Raw genomic sequence first — 27,649 nt, forward strand, 5'->3', positions numbered from 1 at the left:
TCTAGTGGCAATGAGTGATGATCTCATGTTGCTCAATTGTAGTGTGGGGGTGCCGAATGTTAATAATGTGCTATTGCTGCCGAATTGGACATAAGGCATGCCGTGCAAGAGAAAATTACTACACACAAGGCAAGTGCGACCGAAAAACACGTACGGCAAAACGAAACTCAATCCATGCCAAAGAATAAAACTAAATAGCAGCCATTGATAAAATACTAAACACACTCTAATGAGAGGAGCCAGACAGAAAATACGTGCGAGCAAAGCAAGACCGAAAACAATAATTACATTAACATCAATAAAAGGAAATGCATACACAAAAGTATAAGAACTCACAAAGGCACTTTTTCATAATATGCAAATAAAATTGTCATTACCTGTCGATCGTAGCAGCTCATTCCCTGAAATGTATAAAATATAAAAAAAACACAAAAAAGAGAACATACACAGTGCATACATAATACTTTTAACTACAACAAGCAACAAACAAAATAAATGAATAGCGGCGAAACAAGTCACATACGGGTACAAATGACACAAGCAAAAGCTAAGTCAGAGGAAAAATAAACATCACAGTGCCACCTCAGGCGAAACGGAACTACTGAAACTACATACCAGGAAGACACTAGCAAAGATTACTCAATGCATCCCGAAGAATCAACTTAAACACGAGCCAACATTCGCATAAAGATCAAGAAAAATTCAAAACACAAGGAAAGTGAGCGAGAAATAACAACGGACGCAATTTCAAAGACATAACACATACAAAAATAAACATTGCTTTATGTAACATTTCGAAAAAAAACCATTTTTCAAACATATATCTTTTAGAACAGTACTAAAGGATATTGTAACTCAAAACTCGATAATACACAAGGCGCAATACAAATAAAACACTCATACATCCTAATAAAACATTATTAATAATACGTATATACACACACGTATTAATACATTCAAATTCATGTACTCAATGTTAATAAATGTACATCTTACCAGTCAGACGACGCAGCAACAAACACGGAGGAATAACACACCTTTACCGCACGAACATTCACATCAATGTAGAAAACGCCCCGTTGACGCACGTCAAATGCAACGCTACGTCACACAACGTAGAGCTGCGATTGGCTAAAAATTACGTAACGCTCAACATTACATCACCATCAACTAAAAAATAGAACGCTAACATCCCTTACGTAACAAACGTAAAGGGAATACATTGCGTAATACCCTTTACTAGAACAGAAATAAAACACATTTTAAGTACATACACTAAATAATTTTACAAACGTATACACAAGCCAAGTGCGACCAAAAAACACGTACGGCAAAACGGAACTCAATCCATGGCAACAAATACACCGAAATAGCAGCCATTGATAAAATAAAAAAAAAAATCTAATGCAAGAAGCCAGGCAGAAAGTAAATGCGAGCAGAGAGACCTAAAACAATAATTACATTAGCTTTACAATAAGCAAATGCATAAACAAAAGTATAAAAGTCACAAAGACACTCTTTAATATTATGCAAATTAAATTGTCATTACCTGTCGATCGTAGCAGCTCATTCCCTGAAATAAAGAAAATATAAAAAAGAAAACACACAAAGAGAACATACACAGTGCATACATAATACTTTTCACTACAACAATAAACAAACAAAAAACAAAGCATCGCGGCAAAAAAACACACATACCGGTCCAAAAAACACAAGACTAAGCCAAGTCCGACAAAAAATAAACATCAGAGTGCGACCTCACTACATCACCCTCACTCACCCTCAACACCTCACCCTCATTCACCCTCAGACCCTCACCCTCAACACCTCACCCTCACTAACTTCACCCTCAACACCTCACCCACAATTCCACACCCTCACTCACCCTCACCATCACTCACCCTCACTCACACTCAACACATCACCCTCATCTACACTCAACATCACCATCACTCACCCTCAACATCTCATCCTTAACACCTCACTCACCCTCACTCATCCTCAACAACTCACACTCACTCACCCTTAACACCTCACCCTCACCCTCAATAACATTCAACACCTCACCCTCACCTTCACTCAACATCACCCTCACTCACCCTCAACGACTCACCCTCAGTTACACACACTAACCCTCAAAAACGCAACAGCACTCTGCCTCTCCATCATTCACACTCTATCCATCATTCACACACTATCCATCTTTCAGAAACTCTGCATCATTCACCCACTCACCATCATTCATCCACTCACCATCATTCACCCAATAACTATCATTCACCCAATCTCCATCATTCACCCAATCTCCATCATTCACCCAATCTCCATCATTCACCCAATCTCCATCATTCACCCAATCTCCATCATTCACCCAATCTCCATCATTCACCCAATCTCCATCATTCACCCAATCTCCATCATTCACCCAATCTCCATCATTCACCCAATCTCCATCATTCACCCAATCTGCAGCATTCACCCACTCTGCAGCATTCACCCACTCTGCAGCATTCACCCACTCTGCAGCATTCACCCACTCTGCAGCATTCACCCACTCTGCAGCATTCACCCACTCTGCAATTTTAGGAATGTTAGGCCATTTTCTTACACATAAAGAAATTTCAGGACGGAAAACAAGGGGGTCGACGGAGTACAGCATCAGATACGTTAGACACAAACAAAACTTAGCATAATTGACCTAAAAGGATGCAAGGATGTTAATCAGTCTTCGGGCCAAAAAGTAAATTTAATTCGTACGATATTACAACAATATTACACAAAGGAAACAAATACAAATATGTGGCAGGAAGCGAGGACGAGGATATACAAAGACACAAGTGAAACAGGCAACTTTTTCGTCGGGCAATAAACAAGCACTATTCATCCGGAGAATGGGACGGTTTAAAGACAGTAGTCAACAGTTACACAAAAAACCGGACGCATACAACAATAGCACTTCTTCAAAAGGAATTCCATCTAATATAAAGAAAATAGGACGAAAAAAAAAATATTCGGAAACAGTCAGATTTTTCAGAGGGAAATAAACAAGAACGATTCATCCGGAAAATGGGACGCATTGAATACAATAGTCGACAGTTACACAAAAAGAGATACGCATAACACAATAGCATTTATCCAGACGGAATTAGTTCGAATAGAAGAAACATATTACGAACATAGAAATATTCAGTCACAAAAAGCTAACGAAAAATACATTACTTCACTGTACATGTCGTTCATACATTGCTAAGAATACTACAGTCAGCAAAGACACAAAGTTTCATTTCATACTTCAAGTACGTCAATAACAAATTATCCGACTACTTCAGCATCACACAAAAAGATAATGCAAACACAACTTACATCAATATATTAAAACACATTTAGCACTTCAAAATGAAACAAACACCTTTTGTATGTCAAATTACCAAAAAAAGGAAATTAATACATTACATTACAGTTTAACAAAACATATGCATTACATATCGCCAATAAAAAACAAAACTTTATGTTACATTACAAACATTTACAAATATTACGAGCGAAATAAATACATTTAGCAAGTATTTAACTTTAACATAGTATATATACTACATTACATTACATTAAAAGAAACTTAGGATTACATTCTTACCTGTCAAACGACGCAGCAACACCACAGGAACAAGAACACGCCTTCCGCGCACCAACATTCTCGATCTATGGGGAATTCCACGGTTGACGTATGCAAATCGGAACGCTACGTCAAAAACGTCGCGCTCCGATTGGCTAGAAAAAAACGTAAACAAAAAACACACACAACTCAAAAATAAACTAGACCGCTAAACATAGCAGACGTCGACGTGACGCTATACGTCGGCCATTTTTAAAAAAAAATAAAAAACAGACTCCACAAACACGTTACAAAAAATTAACACAGTTAGTACAAAACATACACACGAAAATTACATACTAATATACACATAAGACAGAAGTAATACAAAGGGGACATGTGACACCTTTTGTTAAAAACAACACATTACTTAATTAATATTAACATATACACACACTCTTAACATCACCCTCACACAACAAAACTATCACACTCTTTCACACCCGCTCAGTAACGCTAACACAACATCTCCCTCATACACCATCACACACCTTCAGCCTCACACACACTTACTCACCCTCACACTCACACACTCACACACTCTCTGACGCAAACAACTTCACTCATCCTCCCCCCCTCACACCCCCTAACACTCACCCCCTCACACTCATCCCCTCTACATCACCCCTCACACACTCACACTCACTCCCTCAACACCCCACCCTCACCCCCCTCACACCCCCTCATTCACCCTCATTCACCCTAACACACCCTCACACTTTCACACACCCTCTCACATACCCCTCACACATCCCATCACTCACGCTCTCACACAACACCTCACACACTCCCTCACTCACACTCTCACACACTCCCTCACTCACCCGCTCACACCCGCTCAGTCTCACCCTCACTCTCCCTTACACTCCCTTAACCCCTCAACATCACTCACTATGCCTCCCCTCCCATTACACTCACCCTCACCCCCTCACCCTCAAATCCCTCATACTAACACCCCTCATACACAACACCCTTAACACTATCAACACTCACCCACACACTCTCCCTCACCCCCCTCACCCACCCTCAACATCTCATCCTCACTCAGACTCAAACACTCACCCTCACTCACCCTCAAACTCTCACCCTCACCCACACTCATCCTCACACTTACTCACCCTCACTCACCCTCACCCTCACTCACCCTCACTCACCCTCGACACATCACCCTCAATAACCCTCACCCTCACTCACCCTCAACGCCTCGCCCTCAACACCTCACCTTCAACACCTCACCCTCAACACCTCACTCACACTCACTCTCAATTATCCTCACTCTACAACTATCAACAACACTCACCCTCAACAGCTCACCCTCAACACCTCACCCTCAACACCTCACCCTCACTCACTCGCGCTCAATGCCTCACACTCAAACACTCAACCTCACTCACCTACCCTCAACGCCTCACCATCACTCACTCACCCTCAACACCTCACCCTCACTCACTCACCCTCACTCACCTTCAACGCCTACCCTTCAAATGCACACCCTCTCTCACCCTCACTCACCCTCAACGCTTCACTCACACTCAACACCTCACCCTCAACACCTCACCCACCCTCACCCTCAGTCAGCCTGAACATCACTCACCCTCAACTCCTCACTCACCCTCAACACCTCACTCACCCTCAACACCTGACTCACCATCACTCACACTCATCCTCACTCACACTCAACACCTCACCCTCACTGACACTCACTCACACTCAATCACTCTCACCCTCACTCACCCGCAACGCCTCGCCCTCAACGCCTCACCCTCAAATCCTCACTCACCCTCACTCTCACTCATCCTCAATCACCCTCAACACCACACACTCACTCACCCTCACTCACCCTCAACACCTCACCCTCACTCACTCACCCTCAACTCCTCACTCACCCTCACTCTCACTCATCCTCACTCAACCACCCTCAACTTCACTCACCCTCAACGCCTCACCCAACACCTCACCTTCACTCACCATCAACATCTCACCCTCACTCACCCACAAAACATCAGCCTCAACACCTCACCCTCAATCACTCACCCTCAACAATTCACCCACACTCACCCTCCCTCACCCTCAATTCCTCACCCACACCCTCAACACTTCACCCTAAACACCTCACTCATCCTCAACGCCTCCCCCTCCCCCTCACTCCCCCTCACCCTCACTCACCCTCAACACCTCACCATCACTAACACTCAACACCTCACCCTCACTAACTCACACTCAATCACCCTCAACACCTCACCCTCAACACCTCACCCTCAACACCTCACCCTCAACACCTCACCCTCAAAACCTCAACCTCAACACCTCACCCTCAACACCTCACCCTCACTCACTCTCACTCACCCTCATCCTCACTCACCCTCACTCACCCTCACTCACACTCACTCACACTCAGTCACCCTCAATCACACTCAGTCACCCTCACTCACCCTCACTCACCCTCACTCACCCTCAACCCCTCACTCACCCTCACTCATCCTCACTCACCCTCAACACCTCACCCTCACCCTCACCCACCCTCAACCCCTCACCCTAACTCACAATAACCCTCCCTCACCCTCACCCTCACTCACTCTCACTCTCACTCACCCTCAACACCTCACTCACCCTCAACACCTCACTCACACTCAACTCCTCACTCACCCCCACCCTCACTCACCCTCAACACCTCACCCTCACACAGTGCAATAGGTCTCACAGTATTTTTAGTTACAGCTTTTACAATTGTTTATTGCTTTTTTGATTTGTAATTCTTTAGCATTGGCTACAAAAAATAAAAATGCAAAAGATTTACAACAAAAAACCCATAAACAATTCTAAATGCACTAACTCTAATGCTGCGAGACCTATTGCATTTCAAATGCTTGTTTAGGAGGTTGGTTTCTGGGGTGTATGTCGTTACACAGGTGAGTACTTCAGTGGAGGGATTTTCTTTTTTCTCTAAGAGAGCCAGGTGGTTAGTATATCTCGCCCTTTTCTGTGCATTCTTGATCTGCTTAGTAGGGTACTGATGATTATGTAGGTTGATACTTAGTTCAGAGGCCTGGAGATTAAAATCCTCAAACTCCGTGCAATTGCGCCTCAGTCTGAGGAATTGCCCACAGGGCAGGTTTTTCTTCAGAGCTTTTGGGTGAAAACTCGTGAATTTCAAGGGACAATGGCTGTCAGTTGGCTTTTTGTAGGTCCTGGTGGTTAGTTTGTCTGGGTGTTTTTTGATCAGGAGTTCAAGAAATGGTACCTCACTCGTAGAACTGGGGCTGTAAAGGTCAAGTAAGGACGTTTAGTGCGATTTTCTGTGATCAGTGTGTAGTACTGGCTATTTTGTAATTGTCTGAGGCATTCGTTCCGATAGTCCATGGACTAAACGTCTAACAACTAAGATCAACTCGATGGTCGGAGCAGCCCTCAATCAAGGCTGGATCACGAAGCTTGAATCGGAATTTCTCATTCAAACCAACCCTAGGGTTCCCTACTTTTACAATCTACCCAAGATACATAAAGGGATCCTTCCACCACCCCCGGGAGACCCATAGTATCTGGGTTTGGTTCTATCCTCAAACCGGTCAAAATTCTGCGATAATTTTTTCCAACCACTAGTACGGAACACACCCTCTTTTCTCCAGGCCACCAGAGATGTCCTTAGACTAATAGAAGCCACCAATGAACAGGGTCTTCTGCCAGATGTCCTACTGACACTGGATGTGGAGGTCCTGTATACAAACTTTCCACAACTTAGCACCTTGGAGGTTGTGGAGTCTATCCTACACACCAGTACTTGGACCTCTCCTACACCAATTACCTTCATTATGGAATGTGCCCATATTGCCCTCACCGAGAACTTTTTCGAATTCGAAAACAATCTGTTCCATCAAACACAGGGTACATCAATGGGGAGTACTTTTGCCCCGAGTCTGGCATGTCTCTACATGTCAGACTTCGAGGGCAAACACATCCTCAACATAACCAACCCATACCAGACCAACATCATGTTGTGGCGTCGATGCATCGACGATATCTTGGTTTTTTGGAAAGGAACCACTGACACTATCGCATCATTTCTGGGCTGGATCAATGGGCTCAATCCTTACTTGACCTTTACAGTCCACAGTTCTACGAGTGAGGTACCATTTCTTGACCTCCTGATCAAAAAACACCCGGACAAACTAACCACCACGACCTACAAAAAGCCAACTGACAGCCATTGTCCCTTGAAATTCACGAGCTTTCACCCAAAAGCTCTGAATGAAAACCTGCCATGTGGGCAATTCCTCAGACTGAGGGGCAATTGCACGGAGTTAGAGGATTTTAATCTCCAGGCCTCTGAACTAAGTACCAACCTACATAATCGTCAGTACCCTACTAAGCAGATCAAGAATACACAGAAAAGGGCGAGAAATACCAACCGCCTGGCTCTCTTAGAGAAAAAAGAAAAACCCTCCACTCAAGTACTCACCTGTGTAACGACATACACCCCAGAAACCAACCTCCTAAAAAAGGTTATCAACAAACACTGGAAATTTTTACAGGTGGGAGAAAAATCCTTCGAGAGGCCTAGATTTGCTTTCAAAAGAACATCCAATCTCAAAGATATGGTGGTCAATACCAGACCAAGACAACATGAAACTCAAACTAATACCTTATGGGATCGACCCCCGGTCACAGGTCATTACCCCTGTGGCCAGTGTGTGGCGTGTCCACTTACGACTGCAACAAACACGATCGCATTGTCTGCCACATGGGTATGGAGAAAAGTTAAATATATCAACTGCAATTCAAAAAATTGCATTTACCTTCTAACTAATAGTGGAGTGAAAAAGAACAGGAGTAGGACCCATAAACCACGTCGGAACTGGGTAGTGTATGCTTAAATAGAAACAGTGTTTCAACAGGTTTCACTTGGAAAGACAGTTAAACATGCATGCAGACTGCATTACATAAGCAAGAAAACAAGGAGACTCAAAAAAGGTATAAGAAGGCTGTTAATCGCCAGAATTGCATCATAACAAGATTGCACAAGGGCATACAGTTGAAGCAGCACTGTACAGAAGGAATCTTGTGACAACCCAGGGCACTTGGTGTGAAGTGATATATACAAGTGAGAAGTGCCCTTGAGTTGTCACAAGATTCCTTCTGTACAGTGCTGCTTCAACTGTATGCCCTTGTGCAATCTTGTTATGATGCAATTCTGGCGATTAACAGCCTTCTTATACCTTTTTTGAGTCTCCTTGTTTTCTTGCTTATGTAATGCTGTCTGCATGCATGTTTAACTGTCTTTCCAAGTGAAACCTGTTGGAACACTGTTTCTTTTTAAGCATACCTTCTAACTAAAGCGCTCTGATACCTGATTCGGTTTGAGTCTAGTTCGCGCTATATAAAACTCTACAAAAAAAACAAAAAAAATGCCCCTGCAGGCTGCAATACATCGGTATGACTACCCGGCCAGTAAAAACCAGAATTTCAGAACACCACAGCAGCATCAGGTGTAAAAAGATCACTACAAGGCTGTGCACACACTTCACAGAAACAGGACACTCTCCCAATGACCTCCAATGGACAATTTTGGAACATTTCCAAAATAATAACAAAGAAGCACTTTTCAAAAAAGAACAACGTTGGATGTTCAAGTTGTCAACCCTCACACTTCGACTCAACAATGATATCCCATGGGCATCAATTAATCATTAACGCACTCTCCAGACACTATCCATCTGGCTCATTTTTACCTGCCCTATGTAACACCTATTGGCTAACACCTCCTGTACCCTAGCCTACCAATTAGCCCCCCACCCCATTGTGACCCCTTTTAGATACACTAGTCATATTGACTTTTACTTGACACTGCCCTACATAGACAACTATATGGATTCTTGTCTGGCAATTTCTGAACTATCGCATACAATTTACATATGCTTTTCGTGGTTGGCAATTTCTGATCTATTGCATACATTTAGTATTAGCAATACGCAAAAAACTCACAGGGCCCCCTTTTTTTCCCCCCATCGCCCGCCCTTTATACAAATCAGATAACAAACAATCGTTTTTTTCAGCTCCTTATAAGCAGCTCTGCTTTACTAAATGGAGCGCATTAATAAAGTTTCAATTGACACTCCCCAAGATGGCGGCTGTAGTCGCCGGTTTAGTGTTCCCAACACTAGCCGGCTGAAATACTCAACTTCCGGGATCCCACAGTACGGGGAACAGGAGCGAGGGTAGGTCACAGCGAGTTGCCGCCACCCTTCCTTGAGTATGCACGCACATTCTTTTTCACGGTAAGCTACCAAAGGGAGCCTCTCCCGGCTCCAATACCAGTTACTAAAACTTTGTTTCCATTGTTTGTTGTTGTTCCTACAAAGAGTGGAGCAACATCGTGCTCCTCTGCATCCCCGTCAGGCTGTAGCCTCTGCTACTCGGGTGAGTGCAGTGCATCATTACTACTACGTATGCCTGAACCACGGAATTTTTTCAGAAGGGCATCATACGTTCCTCTCAGAAATGCCGGTCCTTTGTATGAATGCATGTTTTAAATTTTTTTAAAAAAAAGAAGTGTAATAAAGAGGGTAGGACTTCACTCGTTGTAAGTATAATTGGGCACATCACCAGTACGGCATACTATGTCACGGAAATTTACCGCTCCCAACATGAATGATGCATTTTACAAATCTTGCACCAACAAGCTTAGTTTTTTTTATCGCTAACACGGCGCACAATTGCAAAAAAGACTGTGACGACCGTTACATGGCATCCCTGACAGCTAATTTCCAACGTCAGTTTTTGCCTTTCACATCAAGCATGGGGCACTATAACCACATCAACCGCGACGATCACAGCATATGCTGCTATTTCACAGCTGGTTTCGTCGTCTCCCCCACGCCACCCGTTCAATTTACAGCCTTCAGATTTACTGATCTGGTGGCCCACATATGGTCGAGCACCAATTAGAATCTACTCCATACCTCACGGGCTCCTGGCTTGGCTGCTTTTCACCACTCAACTATGCAACCAAGCCTAAATGGTACACTCATTTAGCCAGCTTTTCTAGAACTTCCAATCAAGCATGATCACATAAAAGCCAATCTACTGAGCAAGAATCACTACCGCATTACTCAAGCAAATGCATGTGTTTACCTCCTTCCCCTGATCCCCCCTTATCCCCCCCTTACGTAACATTATTATTGTTGTTTGTTTGTTTGTTGGTTCCCTTCTCTTAGGTTACCACTGTGCCCAGTACAGGACTACTAGGGCCCCAAGACAGGCTACCTTCAACCAATCTGGAACCTGTCTTTAGCTGTGCACTACACAATAATAAGTCCTGAAGAAGAGCCACCCGATTCCATTAGAAACAAGCAGGCACGCATTATGTCGACCTCACACTAGCAATAGTCCGCTGGGAACATTACTACCCACTAGGACATCCACTTTATTTTTAATTAGGCAGGAACTACAGAGAACATTAAAATTATTGTATAGGACTGTCCCTGACCTATTTTAAATCACCACTTATGTGCACACACCTTTTCACTATACCTATACCCGCACGCACCCATACAGCTTCTCTAAAAAGATCTTGGATAAAGAGCTCCGGAAACGGTGAGCCCTTCGAGCATTGCAGCGCCGGCCCGACGAGGAGCAAGCCCAATGATGAAGCATGACACCACTCGGGGTGTGTGAGGGCAACATGAAAAAAGGTTTGCCTTTCCCACCCCTTTCCCATCCTTAGGAACTACACTCCCCTTGCGTCACATGCTCTTGTGGAGCCATGTGTGTAGGACCTGCTTAAAAAATAGGCTCCAGGTCCTAGCACCCTCTTTTTCATTATGCTCCCCTAAGCTACCTGCAGCTTGGGTGCTCCCCTAAGCTCCCAGCAGCCTGGGTGCTTCCCTAAGCTCCCTGCAGCATCGGTGCTCCGCTGAGCTCCATGCAGCCGCAGTGTTTGTCAGCACTCTACATCCTTAGTACTCCACTGAGCTACCTGCAGTCTAATTTATTTATTGTATTTATTTGAAATGGTTTATAAAGCGTGAACAAGACCCATACGGGTATCAGAGCGCTGAACAGAATTGATGAAAACAAGGGTAACAAACTGAGTCAGTAAGTGAGGTTACAACAAAGGGGGAAACAGAACCAGTTACGAGTTGGGGGTATCAGAACAATTTGACATACCAGCCTACAATAAAGCGCACCTGTGTAGTACAATAAAAATCAGAATATTAAGAAAACAAGAGCATGAGACCAAGGTGATGCTGTTAAAGTTCATTCAAGAATAGCCGTTTGACAAGTTACTTGAAAGATGCGGATCTGATCTCGGAAGGCAGGGAATTCCAGATTCTTGGAGCAAGACCGGTGAAAGTACAATTGTAAGATCTCTTCTTTTTGAACCTTGGTGGTTTCAAGAGTAGGGTGGATGTACTTCTAAGGTTCCGTCCAGAGCCCGAAAGTTCAATTGCTCTTTGCTCCTCTGAGCGCCTTCAGATTCAGTTCTCCTCTGAGCTCCATAAAGCCTCAGCAGCCCCCTGGATCCCTGGAACCTCCTTGGTTCTGTGAGCCCATGCAGCCTCTGAGCTCCCTATAGCCTCAGTGCTTCACGGAGCTCCATGCAGCCTCTGTGCTCCTCTGAGCTCCCTGCAGCATCAGAGGAGCACTAAACACTGGAAATGCTAGGAGAGAAATGTGTCGATAGTTTTCTGGTTGAGCTGCATCAAGCAAGGGTAATTTCAAAAGAGGGATGATTTTCGCGTGTTTCCATGGGTCATGAGAGAGATGAGATATCACGGATAGATGGGCCACCAACTCCACTTGAGATTGCAGCTGGATATTACTTAGGAGGAAGATAAGGGATCACTGAGAATGGGCTAAGGACCCTGATTGGTTAGTCATTTCTGAACCTCTCCCTTATACAAACATGTTAATTGGTCACAGCCAAGTGCATACACTATACTGATCTTGTATTGTACCTTTGTAATCACTGTATGCGTTCAATGTTCTTTTTCAAATCGTCTCACACTGGAACTTAGCCAAACCTCAAGAAAAGGCGAGTCTAATGGTGAGAAACTGGAACCGTACTAACCAACAAATTTTTGTAAACTTCTGGCAACTACAATGCCGACTGAGCAGTCACTAGTCAACCAACATGAAGAAAGTATTAAATCCTGGATAGTGGCCACCAGCGACAGTTATGCCCCCTTAGCAAAGTCATAATGGCTAGATGCCACAGCGCTCAGAGATGGTCTCAGAAGAACAAAAACTTTAAAAATGAGCTCTACACAGACCTGAACATATGTGGAGACCGAACTACTCTCCAGATAAAAAAGATATTTACCAAGCGCAACTTAGACAGTATAAAAACTATCTAACAACCCAAGGCCACCTATTTCTCCAATAAAATTCAGAGTTCAACAAATAAATCCAAAGACATATTTGCAATTATTGCAGAGCTATCCAATCCAGACAGAGTCATTGTCAAATTAGCTCGTACCCAGATCCTATGTAATTCCCTGAACACCATTTTTATTGATAAAATCATCTCCATAAAAACCAGTATCTCTGTATACTCCCCCCCCCCTTAAACTCAGCCAGATGCTCTTAGGAACACTTTCTCCCTGCACCAGTTCCCCCCTATTAACAGAGAAGCATTTCTGGACCTGTTTATGAAAGATAAATCTGCCTCGCCGGCTGATAGTTGCCCCCGCACATATTGAGGGACGCTTTTCTCACTTGCCCTGACCCCTCATTATTGAACAATTGCTTATCCGGATTGTGGTTCCCAAAGCTTTTAAAGAGGCTGAAATAGTTCCAACTGTTTAGAAAACAGGGGCAGACCCTCTGTCCTCACGAACTATCGTCCTGTCTCTCTGCTCCCCTTTTTAGCCAGAGTATTGGAATCACATTTTGCCAACTGTCTCTGCTCCTTTATTGAACAGTCTGAATTCCTCGACTCGCATTAAGCGGGCTTTCGGCCTTCTCATTCTACGCAGGCACTTATTCTGCCTGTACTAGACAAATTAAGTAAAGAAGCAGATAATGACACTAATCAGGCCCTGGTGCTTCTAGACCTCTCGGCGGCCTTCGACGCGGTCGACCATGAACTCCTGGTGGACCGAGTCAGGGATCCAGGGCCTGGCCTTAAATGGCTCACGCCCTTTTTAGATTACCATTCTCAAGCAGTCCGGCTCTCCCAATTCACTGCCTCTGAAGTCAAACTGACATGTGGTGGGCTGCAGGGATCTTCCCTGTCTCCCCACCTATTCAATGTATACCTCTTTCCATTAATCCAGTCCTTAGGTGAAAGAAAGGTGAGTACTTTCAACTATGCAGACCATCTTCAATTGATCTTTACCATCGATAAGTCTGCCTCTTCCATCACCAACTTTCAGACAACCTTGCGACACACAAGTAATTGGATGAGCAGCAATCACCTAAAATTGAACTCCGATAAAACAGAACTGATCTTAGTTGGGGGCCCTGGAATCCAAATTTTGGTAATTTCCCACATTGACTACGCTAACTCACTTTACTTAGGCCTCCCGGCATATTTAACAAGAAGACTGCAATTGGTACAAAATCAGGCTGCTAGATTAATCTATAGTCAGCCGAGATGGCACCATATTACCCCCTTAAATGAAAAGCTCCACTGGCTCCCTGTAGCAGAACGCTGAGCATTCAAGTTGGGATGTCTCCTTTTTAAATCTCTCCATGGCACATGCCGAAATTTATATCCACCCGGATTCAAAGATATGTTCCTAGGCCAGGAACTTAGCTTGTCCCATCTTAACCTCTTGGCTACCCCTTCTATCAAAAGCTAGAGACTAGGTGGATCAAGATTCGCCATCCTGGTGACTCAATTTTGGAATTCTCTTCCGGCAAATATCAGATCCACTACAATTTACCCTCAATCCAGGAAACTTTTAAAAATGTCCACCAGGCCTATGAATGAATTAGCTAGAGGCAGGATTCCTTTGAACCCTAGCATGAAGAAACCGTTTGGTGTACGTGCGCTCTATAAGCACTTTTAACAAAACAAGTTACCTCTGAAATAACTGGCACATCTAGTGTTCACTTTAAATTGTATTGAATCATAAAGCGCCTCAAGGTCAGAATAGGCCTGATGTGAGTTAAAGAAATAAAACCTGGAAAAACATTTCTCCACCTTCGTGGTTTGAGACTGAGCAAGAATATCCGAGCACTCTAGATCTGCAGTTAAAGTGGCAGACGTCATACTGGCAGCACTCTACTCTTCTGCCAAGGCTGATGGTGTTGCTTGGTGTGCTGATGAATTTGATTATTTCTGCCCCGCCCCCACACCTGAGGGCACATGTCATGTCATACCCTACGTGGTTGTAGATCTGAGCTCTCTCTGGAAAGTGCTTTATTCTCTGTGGACTATCAACTTTGGAATGTCCATGTTTCTCCCTTGGAATGTGTGGATTGCATAGAGAGCTGGGAAATAATTTTTGGGGGACTGTATGTACAAAGAGTGAGAGTCTTTGTGGCAAAATGGTTGTGTAGAAAGTGTATGAATGAAAGGTTGTCTTGGGTTAGTCTAGGGCCTGTTTTTGTCTTTTCAGGACCAGGTCTCTATTTTGCGTTTCAAATTCCTCTCACTACGAAGGTAACAACATTTAGACCATACAGGAGGGAGGTGATCAGACACTCTCCGTCATGCTCAGTCTTAGGGAGGTGACTCTTTGCCCAGCAGTCAATTCTATGGTGAGCATGCTCAGTTGCTCCTGGGTGAGGTAAGTGTCATCCACACAGATCCCCCTGAACCTTTATCGCACCTCTTACCCCAACCCCTATTCCCCTGGAACAGCATGGTGCTATGGAGGAAAAAGATTGCTGATGGGTGTGAGTGAGCTTCCTTGTCAAGGCTGGGGAGGCTCTCATGGTCATGGATACTTTTGTAGTGTGTTTATCTAGGTACCTGAATCGATATTTCTATTCTCTGCCCTTGTCCGGTTATAAATCAATAATATCCCCACAACGACATAATTCAGTCATAGCGCATGCTGTCACATTAAGCAAGCACTATTCCTCCAGCCCCCTAGAAAGCACACCGAGTTCTTAAACAAATCCAAGCCTCCAGCAATCTGGGAAATCCCCGCTGCTTTGTTTTGATTTCGTCCGAGAACTCCTGTAAAGCACTGTAAGAACGACCAGTTCTTAGTGACATCTTTATTGCCGTCTTATGTCCAGCCTTACGTCAAACCCGGCACCTTTCAGGTATAAATATACCAACGCTGCCTTAAGCAAACACACGGTGGTAATCCTGGAGCAGAGCAGCTATCTACTTCCGAAGAGCCCAGCTGATGCGAGAGCCCACAGACGCTGCCCTTCCCTCTTGACGCGCTGAGAAAGACGCTGACTTTTCTCCTGCCGAGAAATTCAGCCTCCGGCGTTTCCAGCCCACCCTTGCGGGTGACTGGGATATCGAGTCCTGAGATAGAGATACCAGCCCTCCTGCCTTCTAATACCCAGGTACTGAACTGACTAAACCCTTACAGAGAATTCTTGAGTCAGATTCTTGGCAAAACAAACTTAACTTAAACTGCTACTTACTTACTCCTTCCCACGTATTAGGCTTAGGTCAGGTACACCGGGGTAGGCGTAGTTAGAAACACCAGTTGAGTAAGATTAGTCAATGTATATATGTATGTATCTATTTTATCCATTTTAAAGTATCATATGGCTAAGAAACCATATCCATGCTTTTACAGTATTATTTCATAATCCTGCTTTTACTGTATGCACTTTACTTAACTATAAGTATTGCAACTGTAGCAATTCATTTCTCTTGTATGAGGAAAAAGACTGTTCAATAAATACCACCTTTTATTGAAAACACCCGTCTCTCTTTTCTCTGCAATCTGGTGAAACTAAGTACGCACTTATTGACTGAGTGAAATAGCTGTCTTCTGTTTTCACACAACTTTAGAGATATACTCTTAATCAGGGAGAGCACAGTTGTCATGTTTTATGGTTGTCAGAAACTAAATCCCTTCTTGTCTACCCAGGGAGGTTAAACTCCTCCTCGCTTATTCGAGAAAGTTTCTAGTGAACTCTGAGCTAGCTGGCAAAAACTTAAGTCTAATATAGTCAGTAGAGACCTAGTTAACCTCAGTCCTACGTCTACACTACTGAAGATATTATTCCAATGCGCAGAGCCTATTGGGACTATAGGAACTACACTACACTTTTCTGGTGAGAGAAGGATATTGTCTACCGTTCTTCACAGTACCAGGCCTTGGCTGTCTTGAATCCAACATGTGGTGCCTGTGTTGGGATCAGAAATCATTCTTGGCTTTGTACTCCCATGTATGCTTGCATGATTTATAATTCACTGATGTGTCTTTTTCTTGTAGTGGATTTATAAATATAGAACATATTCCTCCAGAGATCAGTTGTCTGTGTCTGTTCTCTGTTGGTTGATTTATGCTTCCTTACCCAGTTAGTCAATGAGTTCAAGAAGAGAAAAATTATCTGGAATTTTGAAATGGCATGGCACTTCATCACATCGCTGCTTTATGGGTGATAACTAACTTGCCTTAGGGCATTGTAGGTCTGCAATGTTATGAAACAAGTCCCTACATTTGAAATACTGCTAATTTAGTCAGAGAAGGAATCCTATATTATTTGCATTATGGAAGTTTACTTTGCAAAGTCAGTAAAGATCCTGGAGGGGATCCAGTGGCGCTTCCAGGGATCTGGTATTTGGAATCTGAGTCAGTGCAGGGACCGTTCACACACTCCACTAGTCCTAGAAGTTACTGGTCAATCTTGGGAGTAGCTGGGCTAGCAACCAGTTAAGTGTCACTTTTAGGGGCACAAGTTTTTTCAAAACTGAACAGTCTGATCAGTTCCGATCTGACTGGCAGAGACACCAACTGGATCAAGTAGTTCACCAGTTCCAATCAGAAAACTGTTATTTACATTAATGCTCTAACTGTAATATTGAACCTTGATCTATTGAGTGCAGACCCTGTTGCTTTTCTCTTCCCTCCTTCTGTGCCTCTCCCCTTTAAAATCACGGTTTATTCATCCAGTTTCTCTGTCATGTATAGTCCCTTTGAAAGCAGATACCTGATTGAATTCCCACCCTCACATAGAGTTGTTTCTCATTCACAGATTCGAAGAACCTGATGAAGAGACCTGCAGCACCCCAGCACCAGAAAAGCTCTTGGCAGCATCACCAGATGATCCAATGTATCAGTGTTTAGAGTCTGAGAAAACGCTCAGCTAGAGGGTGGACCTGGATACACACCCTACGATTTACGTTCAGGGGAGAAACACAGGCCTCATGTGAGAAAAAGCTCATGCAGAGCTCATCTTTATGGACAGTTTAAAAGATCCACACCAGAGATCATCTCTTTGAGTACCAAGTGTGAAAACCTTTGTTCTGAATTTATACCTCTGATAAGTACCTCAGAAGTTCTGTACTAGTGAGAAAAAAACTATTGCAGATTGGGAGAAAAGCTTCGCTGACCACTCCCACAATTGTAATTCTAATGTGAAATTAGAGCAGTTAATCTGAATATCCTGAGTATAAGCCATACCAGTGTAAGGAGTGTGAGAAAAGCGTGAAGCCCAGAACATCTCTGTTGAAATATCAGAGAATGCTTACCAGACCGAATATCTAGCCGTATATGGAATGTGGATAAACCTGAACTGAGGGTACTTCGCTGCACAGGCTTTAAATAGTTCCTTCTGAGGATAGGTCGTAGCACTGTGCGGAATGTGGGAAAAGCTCCAATGAACCAAAGAAGCTGTTGAGAGACCAGAGTGACCATACAGGTGATGAGCGCTATAATTGTCAAGAATGTGGGATTAGCTTCACTGAGAATGGTGCACTGGTAAAGTAACAGATAATCTGTGCTGGTGAGAACCCATTTCAGTGTAATGCATGTGGGATAAACTTCCTTGACAAGAAATCACTGTTGTCATAAAGTCCATACTGGTTAGAAACCACGTGACTGTACAGAAAATGGAAAAATATTAACTGATCAGCGCACACTGGTGAATTATGATAATGTGTGTGTAACCCTATCAGTGTACTGAATGTGAGAAAATCTTCCCTTGGAATTGCATACAGTACATTCATCAGAGTATCCATACTGGTTAGACTGTACAGAATGTAGGAAATGCTTCAGTGAAAACGACATACTGATGATGCATCAGACAACCCATTCCGCTGATAATCCCTATCAGTGTATATAATGTGAGAATCGCTTCACTGCAAAGAGCAAACTGTTGGTGCATCAGAGACTTCATAATGGGAAGAAACCCTATCAGTGTACAGAATGTGGGTAAAGCTTTCCTGAGAAGAGCACATTGTTGAAGTATCAGAGATTCCACACTAGTGAGAAACGCTATCGGTGTACAGAATGCAGGAAAACCTTTACTGTGAAAAGCCCTTTGTTGAAACATAAATAATCTTCACTGGAGAGAAACCCTTTCAGAATGCAGGAAAATCTGTACTTCGAAGGCCATGCTGTTGAAGCATTGATAATCCACACTGGTGAGAAACCCTATCCGTGTACAGAATGCTCGAAAAGCTTTACTATGAAAAGCAATTTGTTGACGCATCATCGAATCCACACTGGTGAGAAACCTTATCATTGCACGGAATGCCGGAAAAGCTTTAGTTTGAAAAGCCATTTGTTGAAGCATCAGAGAATCCACACTGGTGAGAAACCCTATCAGTGTACAGAATGCGGGAAAAGCTTTACTGTGAAGGGTGTTCTGCTTCAGCATCAGAGAATCCATACTGGTGAGACACCCTATCAGTGTACTGAATGCAGGAAAAGCTTTAATGAGAAGAGCAAATTGTTGAAGCATCAGAGAATCCATAATGGTGAGAAACCCGATCAGCGCATAAAATGTGGAAAAAGATTTACTCAGAAGATCAAACTGTTGAATCATCAGAGAATCCATACTGGTGAGAAACCCTATCATTGCACAGAATGCGGGAAAAGCTTTACTACGAAAATCAATTTGTTGACGCATTATCGAATCCACATTGGTGAGAAACCCTATCAGTGTACAGAATGCGGGAAAAGCTTTACTGAAAAGAGCACCCTGTTGAATCATCAGCGAATCCATACTGGTGAGAAACCCTATCAGTGTACAGAATGCAGGAAAAGCTTTACTGTGAAGAGCACATTGTTGAAGCATCAGAGAATCCATACTGGTGAGAAACCCTATCAGTGTACAGAATGTGGGAAAAGCTTTACTGAGAAGGGTGAGCTGCTTCAGCATCAGAGAATCCATACTGGTGAGAAACTCTATTTGTGTACTGAATGTGGAAAAGGTTCACTCGGAAGATCTCACTGTTGAAGCATCAGAGAATCCATACAGGTTAGAAACTGCATTGGTGCACTTAATGTGGGAGAGGCTTCACAAAGAAGAAAGCTTTCTTAAGACGACAAATAACCCACACTGGTGAGAAACCGTGTCCATGCAGAGACTGTGAGGAAAACTTCACTGATCACAAATCCCTGTCAGAGAATCCGTACAGATGAGAAATCTTTTCATTGTTACGAATCTAGGGAAAACTTCACTCCGATTCCCTCATTAAAGGCAATTAATTGTGGCAAACAGGAGAAAAGCTTGACAAGAAAGCAGACATTGTAAAATAATCAGAGAATATGTTCATTGTAGAATTGTCATAGTCTAGAATGTGGAATACTAGTGAAGCAAGATATCAGCATTTGGGAGATTGAGTGGATACCAAAGCAAATCCAGAAGTCAGATCCAAAATACAATAAGAGTCCCCTCTTTTACCTTATGTATTCTGTTATTTGACAATTTTTTCATATTATAAACATTTCTGTCTTCCCCTGAACAGTGGCACGTGACAGGTAAATATAATTGTGTGCGTAATTGTTGAAAGTATAAAGGCAAATATTATCGCCATGGTGTCAGACAAAGAGCTTTTTTAAAGTCTATATTACTTCATACACTCACTTTCTAATATTCCCTCCCCATGACAACTGTTTGTCCGTTTTTTTAAAAATACTACTTATATCATGAATTTAAATGCACACATGTAGACACACACCTGTGAAAATAAATGTGCAATAACATGTTATTTGGAACAACAAAGCAAGATTCAAACATTTTTGTGACACAATTCCATGTTAAAGCTTCTATGCAATGCAATGTAACTGACTTGAGAAAATATTTACAACTAATTCTCATGAGAAACCATCATGACATATGAAGATCTGTAACATGTAATATGCTGTATCATTGTGTTTTTTTAAAGACTTCTTTTATTTCATAAGTAGGTGAAATGCTATAATGTTTGGTTGTATGTAGTAAAAAGCAAAAAGCAATGCTTAATTATTTAGATAAGTGTGAGAGACTCTTTTTTGCAGGCTTTCCCCCCTATACTTTTTGCCCTACTATTAATGGATTTAATGCTGTGTAATGATTATATAGTGCCTGTGGACCCTGCATTCCTGGCCTCTTTGCATGTACTCTGACCCTTAAAAGTATTTGTTTCATTGGCTTATCTCCGAATGACATACGTTTTCTGATACATTGGTCCCTAACGTGTGACACCCGATGTACACAGGGCCTATACGTTAAGTGTTCCTCATGGACTGCAACACTTATTGTGCCACCATGCGTGTGACGAGGTGTAACATCTCTCCTGCAGAGCAGCTTTAAAATGTCTGTGAGGGGAAAAAAATCAGAATCACCAGGTACACGTTCTTGAGGTCTAAGCGAACCATCCAGTCTTGTGGACGGAGAACGTCTTGGAGGAGGTGTATCCCCTCCATCTTGAAATTGCAATAGGCCAGCCATTCGTTGAACTCGCTTAAGTTGATAACCGGTCTGTGACTGCCATCGTTCTTGTCAACCAAAAATATATTGCTTATGAACCCCCTGGGGTGAGGGACAGTCAGGCAGTTTCCTTACTGGAGCAGAATGTGACTCTTCTGTTGAAAATTCACACGTTTACAATTATATTAAAATCCACCATGCATGCAATACTTCGGCTTGAAATTTGGCCTGTTTAATTAAAAGGAATTTCAGTTCCTGCAATTTTTCTCCTTATTACGGTCCTTTCAAATGGGAGTTATTTAATGCTTAGCAATCAAGATTGCTGCGGAATGCGATCTGGAGTCCCATAGATTTTGTCCAGTTCCCAGCTTGTTACATGTTGCAACAACGTCTTGTTTTCCTGTCCGGATGGGATTGCAGATAGCTCGTCTTCCGTTCCAACTTTGAAGGCAGACTTCAGAAAGCTAAGCAGACTCAAATTATTATTGTTTCAATATAAGGTAGCTCTCACATCTGCTTGCGAAACCTCTGAATTGCAGGTGGCTAGAACTTCTAGTGAAATCCAGTCATTGTTACATAGAAACCTTCCCCTGCATTTTGGCGAATTAGTACATCTAATTTTTAATTACTCTAATACGACCAGTCTCGCACACTTCTTTACAGTTGTCGGCTCTACCCTCGTTTGTTCGTTCCAATCTGTTTTAGGAATAATACCAACTTTTATCCATTCCATTTTTCCTGTGTAGTCTGAGGATTTTAGCTGCTGTTATTGCTTATTTGCAGCAGTCTCATCCTATTTATACTTCTTCGCAATGGATGTTCCTTTTGCGGGCCCTCTCTAACTAAAAAAGTTCCAACACTATCGTGAGCATATGCTTCAGATTTATGGAATATTTCTACTGCGAGAGCTGGATCTTTACTGGTTCTTAACATTCCAGCCTGCCTGTTTTACCTGCGTACAACCGTTGTTCCATTGACTTAGGTGCCCCTTTGAATGGCGCTGGATATTTGCCTGGCTTCCAAGATACCCGCTGCCTTGAACATTGGACTGGTAATGGGTCCCTTAGCGAATCCAATACGAGGTTTGAGCCACTCATTTTCGAGGAAATAAGTGCATCGCCACATGGATCACAGAATACAGGCTCTACTAACACGATGCAGGTTGTCCGTGAATTATTCCAGCATTGGTTGGGAACGAGAATCATGTCTGTTCTTTGGAACTTTTTATTTGGGCTGTGGATCAGTCATCTTGTGCTGAATCAGACTGCTTTATGTAGTTTCTGGCCTTTGAATTGACCAGACACAATGGATTTCTCCAAATCACCATGATTTGATTATTGTTTCCAAATTGACAATTCCTTTAAAAAAAATTCAGGCTATGACTTTTACACGCTATGCTTTGAGTTTGTTTATCTTTCAGTTACATTCATACTATTTAGTGCTATTATCCTGCCCAAAGGGAGGGTGTTGTGTGTTTCTTTCAAGGCCCATTGTAGTTTTCCCTATATTAGCCTAACTGTGCACATTGTAGGTCACTTTTATTTTTGCACTACATAACACTCTTGCCTTTATGCCACATTGTATTTTCACATAGAACCTGCACATGTTTATATATTTTATTCTTTTCCTGGGGATTTAGTCTGACTACACTAGACAAGGTCGAACAACAATGCCCCTTGCTTTTCTCTCTGGTCAGTCACTAGCCCTAAGACATAACAAGAGAATACAGCTGCTATTTTTGAGCAAACATATCTTGTCATATAACTGAGGACAGGGGTTTTGAAAACACACACACTGTGCGAAGGTCCTAAAGCAAGGGTGCTGCGCCAGCTGAGATGCAGAACAACCACCTATGTATGATAAGGTACGGGGTCTGCCACTAATCCCAGAGAGCTATAATATATAAACATTTAACTTCAGTAGAAAGAGGGAGTTAGGCTACACTGTCGTATAATATGACAGGACTTTTTATGGTATAAGGTTTGTAAACCATGGTAATGATATGTTTGGTATGCATTTATTGTCCAATTGTGGTGCAGATACTGCATCTTAGAGCAAGATAGTTTGAATAAATATTATAAACTTCCTTTGTGTCTCTAGCTTATCTTATTGTGGACAAGTACGAGTGAGAGAGCTAAAGGGTGTGTCCTGTTACAGAGATCCCTGAGAGGGTAGAGAGTTGAGTTCTAGGGTGCTAACTCACTTGTTTCTCTGGAAAGATTATGAGGGCAAGTGAGGCACTACAGCTGGTCGGACTCTGGCTCATAGATACTGAGGTGGTATGGTGACTCGGTACATACATGCTGATGTTCTATGGTCCCAAGCATAGTTATGTCCCTGAGCACAATCCTTGCAACACCACCATTGAAGGGCCACTGGTAGGCCTATTAGGAAGGGTTTGCTCTTTTGTTTAGACAGATAAGTTGGTTTCTCAGGCACTGCGAGAAAAGCCATTGTCAAACAGTTTTTAGGTCGAGGTTACTCGAACCTAATGTTGTCAACCCAAAAAATTCCTTTCCGAGGATTTTGTACAGTGCACGAGAGTCACGTGACTCCTTGTGGACGAGCATGCCCAGCCCTTCCACTGCCAGCAGCATTTCTCCACCCACGGCCGCCAGGCCACATCAAAGGCTTCCCCAGCACTGCCCCGCCCATCAATCACCCTCCCACTGCTGCCAGCAGCATTTCTCCACGGCCGCCAGGCCACATCGAAGGCTTCCCCAGCGTGCGCTCGGCCGGCCTCGTATTTCTCCTCCCCTAATTATTCACTTCACTTTGGCCGCCAGGCCGTGACTTACTCGCATCCCCGCTTTCCGCCCACCCCCGCCACAGCAATGCCGAGAGCTTGTCCTTCTAAGTTTCAGGTTGATTTTGTTTCCCTCACTCCTAGTTATAACGATACGATCACGATGATACTTTCCTTAAGCCTCCCAGTTATGTAGCATGCCCTCGAGTATTTCGTTTTCACTTATGCACAGTCAAGCCGATAACATTTTCCCCTTGCCTCCGAGTTTTACAGCATTCCATCGAGCGCAACCAGGGTTTATTACTTTTACAACCGAGCTAAGCAAGCTCTCACCCAGCCGAGCGTACTACACCATGTACGGAAGCCAACATCACTTTTAAGTTTTTCTCCAAGTGTGTTTTTTATTATTATAATGAATCGGTATTTCCCACGACGTGTTGCTTATGGAGTCAACCTGGCAGAGTCTAAAATCACTGCGGAAACGGGGTCACTACTGTCCCAATGCGTGTTGCTAGAAAGGCAACAAAAAGAGTCTGTGAATAAAACAACAAGTGGGTTCGTTCAGGAAAAGGGGTATTCTTGCACTAGCTGGCAGGTCGCGGTGTGCGTCCAAAAACGTAGTATTTAAAAAATGTTGTTACGATCCACGATGATACTTTCCTTAAGCCTCCCAGTTATGTAGCATGCCCTCGAGCATTTCGTTTTCACTTATGCACAGTCAAGCCGATAAAATTTTCCCCATGCCCCCTAGTTTTACAGCATTCCATCGAGCGCAACCAGGGTTTATTTCTTTTACAACCGAGCTAAGCAAGCTCTCACCCAGCCGAGCGTACTACACCATGTATGGAAGCCAACATCACTTTAAAGTTTTTCTCCCAAGTGTGTTTTTTATTATAATGAATCAGTATGACCATTCAAGCCGATCCCAGGACGTACCATGTTAACTAAGTTGCAAGACATTGTACTTCAGCGATGCTCCCTGCACAGGGCACTCAGCTTGAAAACACTTGACTTGCTAGCTGCAATGCTACATCCACTATGCTTTGCCTCTAGACACTCACTCACCCTCACACCCTCACCTTCCCCCCTCACCCTCACAACCCTCTCACTCTCACTCACCCTCACCCCCTCACCTGCCCTCACCCTCACACCCCCTCAACCTCATCCCCTCACCCTCACACACCTACCCACCCTCACACCCTCACCCTCAGAACGCTCTCACCCTTACCCCCTACACCTCTCACCCTCATACCCCCTCACCCTGATACCCCCTCACCCTCATACCCCCTCACTCACTCACCCTCATACACCCTCATCAGCATAGCATAACAAAACATAGCATGGCATAACAAAAAAAGCATAGGATACACAACCTCACAACCCTCTCACCCTCACCCTCGCTCTAACACACTCACCCTCACTCAAACCCACCCACCCACCCTCACCCACCCACCCACCCTCACTCACCCACCCTCACTCACCCTCACTCACCCTCACCAGCATAGCATAACAAAACATAGCATAGCATAACAAAACAAAGCATAGGATAGGAAAACATAGCATAGCATAACAAAGCATAGCGTAACAAAACACAACAAAACATACCATAACATAACAAAACATAGCATAACAAAACAAAGCATAGCAAAACAAAACATAGAATAGTATAACAAAGCATAGTATAGCAAAACAAAACATAGCAAAACACAACAAAGCATAGCATAACAAAACATAGCAGAACAAAACATAGCAAAACACAACAAACCATAGCATACATAACAAAACATAGCATAGCATAACAAAACACAACAAAGCATAACAAAACACAGCAAAGCATAGCATAGCATAACAAAACATAGCATAACATAACAAAACATAGCATAACAAAATACAACAACACATAGCATAACAAAATACAACAAAACATAGCATGGCTTAACAAAACATAACAAAACATATAGCATAGCAAAACACAGCATAGCATACCAAACACGGCAAAACATAGCATAGCATAACAAAGCAGAGCAAAACATAGCATAGCATAACATAGCATAGCATAGCAAAACATAGCATAGCATAGCAAAACATAGCATAGACAAAACATAGGATAGCAAAACAAAACATAGAATAGCATACAGCATCACTCAGCACCACCACAGCATCACTCAGTGGCACCACAACATCACTGAGCTCCACCACAGCATCAATCTGTGCAACCATTCAACAACAACTGGTTCAAATATGTTATCTCGATGTTTCAAGCTTTATTACAAATGTAACAAAAAGATGTTAATATTTGACATATGTTCTTGGATTTTCATCACAATAAAACACACTGAACATAATCTTCACAAATGTTATTTACAAAAGTTTAAGCTATTGCCATTATAAATTACAATAACTTTTATTTATGTATTAATTATTAAAAAAAAATTTAAAAAACATTGTTATTTGTAATATCAATACATGTAAGTCACGTAAATACAACACATATTGCATTACAAATGCTATAGGTGTCACATTTGCGAGAGTTATAACTATTGGCATTGTAAATGACAAAGCTATTAATTTCGCAATTTTCAAAAACAAAACCTAAATAAAAAATGTGTCATTTACAATACCAATAGCTCTAACTTTCCTAATACGAGACCTATTGCATTGCAAATGCTTGTTTCAAGGGGAGTGTAACGCCCAGGTAGCCACCCCTACAGGATGGTCTAGAGAGCTCCACACACACAGAGAAAGGTCCAGACAAGTTGGGTGTGGGCAGAAGCGTATATTCTGGGATAGCTCAGTGCCACATGTAAGAAATCCGTTTTTTTGGGTTGCGGGGAGTGTTAACCCTTCTCAAGCAACAACCACAAGCCTGGTCAGGTGAACCACAAGAGGTCACCAAATGTACCTGTGTTTAACCCTCTGGTAGCATGGCACAAAAGCAGTCAGGCTTAATGTATAGGCACTATGTTGGGTATTTATGCAGCACACAAACAGTAATCAAGTAAAACACAATGCAAGAAAAATACCACACAATAAATTGAATAAAATGTAATGAATAAAATGAGTCAAACATAAAGCGCTTCACCTCATCATGGGTACTAAGCGCTATATAAATGTAATTACAAAGTAAATTCAAGCAGTACCACCAGAGTTGTGAATTTTTTAAGTTTAAGTTAGAAAATAGCACCAAAAAGAAATATGAGCCCCTTCAACAGGTGTCTGGTCGTACAAGACCAGGGCGATGGAGCATGGTTCGGCTACATGGAGTGGATTGGGCATGGTCCCGGCTTACCTTCAGCCTTAGAAGAAATTTAAGAAACGTTGCTGAGACTATGAAGTTCAGTGGGGCAAAGCAGCTGGTGAACTCTGAGGTGCCATGCTCTACATCATTGCCGATGAGCAGCTTGAGCAAGTTGCGGTGAAGATTTCTAATGTGTCCATTTTTCAAAAGTTGAAAATCTCCAGATTGA

At 42.9% G+C, this 27,649-nt stretch overlaps 1 pseudogene; it reads left to right on the forward strand.

Annotated features, from left to right (window-relative positions):
* Positions 1–7,581: 7,581 nt before the first annotated feature.
* LOC144827880 (uncharacterized) lies at positions 7,582–20,062 on the forward strand (annotated as a pseudogene).
* Positions 20,063–27,649: the final 7,587 nt, after the last annotated feature.

The sequence above is a fragment of the Lissotriton helveticus genome, chromosome 4_1 (genome assembly GCF_964261635.1).
Source record: "Lissotriton helveticus chromosome 4_1, aLisHel1.1, whole genome shotgun sequence".
Lineage (NCBI taxonomy): Eukaryota > Metazoa > Chordata > Amphibia > Caudata > Salamandridae > Lissotriton > Lissotriton helveticus.